The 4,478-nt window shown below is 41.1% G+C and overlaps 1 long non-coding RNA gene across 1 annotated transcript; it reads right to left on the bottom strand.

The window, feature by feature from the left end:
• Positions 1 to 966: 966 nt before the first annotated feature.
• Positions 967 to 3,601, bottom strand: LOC109305210. Its single transcript, XR_002099593.1, has 2 exons — positions 1,646 to 3,601; positions 967 to 1,183 (listed from the first exon to the last, which is right to left on the bottom strand). It is a non-coding gene; the product is annotated as an uncharacterized LOC109305210 (long non-coding RNA).
• Between the last annotated feature and the right edge of the window lie 877 nt (positions 3,602 to 4,478).

Genomic DNA, 4,478 nt, shown 5'->3' with positions numbered 1-4,478 from the left:
AACTAAAATATCAGGACCAGCTGTTTTGTAGAATAATAATAAAGGGGGCCTCCCTTTAAAGCTCCTGATCTGCAATGCATAGCGAACAAGTGGACACCTACTGGCAAGAAATGCAAAATCAGTAGGAAGGGAGACTTGATCTTTCTGGTAATCATGTGCTGCATTTCTCTTAGAATAAGTTTATCCTTCATGAGAAACTTGTCTAGATGTAAAATTATCTATTTCATGTTGCTGTAGTTTTAGGGTATTAACTTGCTTTTTTTTTTTAAAATAAAATTTTAGAAGTACTCAGTCACATCTTATAGAGTTAAGCGTGATAGCTCACGTGCTTTTTCTCTGAAATAAGGATATAAACTAGTTCTACAATAACCCTTAACACTTCAAAGAAGCATTAGTCAAAACTTATTTGATTTCCTGTCCAGTAAAGTTGCATTCTTTCACTTAAAGAAGTTAACCCTGTTCTTGAAAGAGGTGATATCTTTTATTAGACTGACAAGACAGTTGCAAAAAAAGAAATTCTTAATTTTTTTGCAACTGTCTAGTCGGTCTAACAAAAGATGACCTTAGCTAGCAAATTTGAGTGCTTTCAACTACACACTTAGAGGAAACATAAAGGCCAAAGGATTTTTGCCTACACTTGAATCCCTTCGCCACATAACAAGGCAGTTAGCTGTGTCAGTCTCTAAGGTGCCGCCCTGTCTTGCCATCTGCCCGATTTCAGACAATATCTCATTCAGACCAATGGGTTTTTAAGGAACAGCCTACTTCATCAGATGCTATGATGTGTTCTTCCATAAGAAACAAGAGATTGTGCTGACCGTTTGCTTTCTACATGTTTTTCCTTTCTTCAGTTGCATTCAAACACCATATTAGTAGTGTTTAAATATTGCGTTAACCCTCACCTAACTGATGAAACGTCACGTCCGCTAAAAGAGTACTGGGTAGCCAGTGATTGTTGCTGTGCTGTAGCCACAAAAGAGAAAAACCAGACTTGGCTAGTTGCACAGTTACTTACCAGATGGAGCTGGATGGTGGGAATTGTGATTCCTGGTTTTTTTTAGTAGTCTTGAAGAGCATGATTGTGCTGCCAGAATAGGCGACAGAGACTGGATTCCAGAAAGGCATCTTGTTCTTTTAATCAAGACCAATGTCCAAAGCTTTTATGGTGGTGCAGGTGCTATAGCTGCTTAAAACTATGGTTTAAAAAAAAAATTACTCTGGCAAAGCTCATCAGCTGTGTCTTCCCCTGCATCCCTGCAGGCACTCAAGTGTTTACTTCTCAGCTCTTGGCTCTGTCACTCGCAGCCCTGTGTCACTTGGGCAGTTTCTTTGCAGTTGACAAGGGCGCTATATCTGATTTCTAAAGAAGAACCAGCTTGGCAGAAGTTAGGGACTTTCTACCAAGTCCTCATGGAAGAGGGAAGGGAGTATTGCATGGCCCAGCAAGTGGTGTGAACTGTCTATTGCCTGTTTCTCCGCTCTTTGTGGCAGAAGCTGTTTCTTCCATGTTGCAAAATGTCTGGCTTGTAACAAATTTCAAAGTGTAGGCCTAGCTCATAGCTCCTGAGTAGGGATGACCCCTTTTCTGACAAGCTGGCTTCTGATTAGGGCTTCTGCTGGCATCCGTTTGAGAAACATTGTATACCTGGAATAGGTACAGAGGGAGGGCTGCTAGGATCATCAGGAAAAGAGAGCCAGTTGAGGAGAGAGACTCGAAGAGCCTCATTGGTTTTAAGATGGAGCTTTTAGCAGTTGCCTGAAATGGTTGTAGTACCATGGACTCCATGGCCCCAGGAAGCCTTTGGTCTGGCTTCTAAGATGTCAAACTTCAAGATTTGCAGGCACTTGCTGCTCCCGGAAAGGAAAACGAGGGTGTGGTTTAGAGGCAGGTCCCTTCCTCCACCACCTTCTTGCTCACTAGTGTTTGTGTGCATGCTCTCTCTGCCTCTTCCTCTTCCCCAAGAAATGCTTCAGTGCCAGCTGCTGCCCGTAGTAGCAGACAGACAGTGACTTGATTCACAGTTGCTGGGAGGGTTTGAATAGCAGCTCTGAGCCCCAGTGGTGTCTTGTCAGTCCCACTGCCACTGTGCAGGGAAGTGAGCTTGGGAGGATGGTACTATTCATAGCTGGAAAGTTCCCTCCAGTCACAAGCACTTTCAGCCTTTCTACAGGCTCGAGTAGTTTTGCAGAAACTGAAGCCGTGGAGATCTCTACCAGAGTTGCCTTGGGTCACCAGTGCCCCTTTGACTAGAAGCTTTTGAAGACAGTACATGCTAACCAAATAATTTAGATTACAAAAGCCTAAAGTTATTCTCTTCATGCGCCTGACTAGGCGGTGTTTTGAATGGTGGTAGCAGAAAGAGCCCTGACCTGCAATCTTGGCAGGTTTTCCAGTTCTCTGCAAAATAACTTTATTTTTCTGAAATCTGTCAGTGGATGTCAGTGGTGTTTGACCCTTCAAATAGGCCAGGACCCATAGCTGTATCAGGAATAATCTTTTTAGTTAAGATACTGCTTTCCAAAGGTATTAATGTTGAAGTTATAAAGGTTGAAGTAGAGAGAAACTAGTTAATGCAGAGCTTTAATAGAATTATTTACATAGTGCTGCCAGCATACGTTGCTTAGGGTTGAAAGAGCAACTGATCTCTGTTCAGAGGAGCTCACTGTCTAAAGGCATAGATGGCATAACGTGGTCTCTGCCATGACGGGATTACTAGATACTACGGTGCTAGTCATAGTGCAGATCATATAGTTGGAAGAAGTAGTACAGCTAAGGGCTGCCTGGGGGAGAGCCTGGCACTTAGCTTCCTAACTATGAGGATATGATGAAATGTCTAGATTTGGCTGGAGAAATACTTTCCCATTAGGTTGGAATGGGTTGCACAATTCCAGCTGCTAATCAGCTGCTGGCTTCATGGTAAATGCTTATTTTCCTGTTACTTGGCCCAAGACTCACAAGTTGTCAGCTAAGACATTTTGCTTTCTTGATGAGATTTGATTAGTACCATTATACAAATCTAAATTTTAATATGACTAAAACTCTTTAGGCCTCTTTTGTTCTGGCTTTGGAAAAAAAAAAAGATTCTGCTATCATTATATACCTCCTTTTGAAATGCATTAAACACTTGAACTGGCAATTTTGCTACCATTTTAAACTAGGAAGCACATTCCTTCCTAGCTTGGCTTAGATTTTTTTTTTTAATGTATACATTACCAAAGAGACAGTAATTCAGTCACTACAGATGATACCATGTGGCATCTTACTAATACAGAAAATGGGGACTACACTGATCTCAGCCTATAAAAGACTGAGAAGCTACATGGTATCGGAGACACCAGCACACTAACATCTTACAAGCAGAGTTTGCGGATGTATTCAGCGTGCTGTCCAAAAACATTGCTGACTGTTGACCTAACGTTATTCACAACTGTTTAGAGAACTCATTAAGTGCACACAGCAGTGTCACGCTGCACTACCCGATTATGTATATGGTGAAGATGTACGGTTTTGTTGCAATAATTCCAAATGCATCAAATCCTAAAAGACTAAACTTGTGAATTTATCTGCAAAACAGCTGTAGTATAAATTGAACTTAAGAGACAGGAGCTGTTTGGGTAATGTAACTCCCAATTTAATGTCACTTCCTAATTTAGGAATAGGATACACTGGTTCTTCCACTCAGATTCACAGATGCTTACTGCTGGAAGGGGCCTCGTGAGATTGTTGGGTCCAGCCCCCCTGCTTGCAGCAGGAAAGACAACTGGTGTCAAATAACCGCAGCAGTGTGTGCATCCACTCTCACTTGGGTGCATTTAGTAGGGTTAGTTCATCTCATTTTGTTGGTCATTTTGTTTGTTTCTTTTTCAAGTTCAAGGTCATTGGAGAATTGACAGTGGAATAATGCAGTAGGCATCCTTGTGTTTGTTGTTCATGGACAGACTTGTATACAGCTCCATTTACTTATATGAATAGACTAACTGAGTATGTATAAAGTTAAAACTGTTTGTGCTCCCATGCATCTTCTTTCTATATCAGATGTTGGGTTTCTTTGCCTCTTGATGACTGCTTAACTTGGTTCTGACTTAACTAGTATTGAAGATAATCATTAACCTTTATGAACTATTGCAAATGCTTTTAGAACTTGAGTCTAATGGTTTTTTCAGCTTTATCTTTATTGTGGTTTTCTCTTCTGTAGAATGGAATAAGTTGGTACAGTTAATGAGCTGGCGGAGTCTGTTTTTTAATGATAAACTGTAGCTCAAACACTACCAGAATCTGTTGGGTTTGGAAAGGTAGATGCATGGAGGCGAGTCCAGAGCTTTAGCAAGCATCTGTTTTACAGATATAGGGCAAAATCTAGGTTATAGGAAATGCTACTCTACAGAGAATAGGGATGCCAGAGTCCCACAGTAGTAATTATCAAAAGGCTCTATGGAGCAACTGAGATCTCATAGCTCAACTTAATTGCATGTAATGT

The sequence above is a fragment of the Gavialis gangeticus genome, unplaced genomic scaffold (genome assembly GCF_001723915.1).
Source record: "Gavialis gangeticus isolate Ggan-Ray unplaced genomic scaffold, GavGan_comp1, whole genome shotgun sequence".
In the NCBI taxonomy this organism is placed as follows: domain Eukaryota; kingdom Metazoa; phylum Chordata; order Crocodylia; family Gavialidae; genus Gavialis; species Gavialis gangeticus.
Note: the sequence above shows the minus strand (reverse complement) of the source record. Positions and strands in the feature narration are given on the sequence as shown.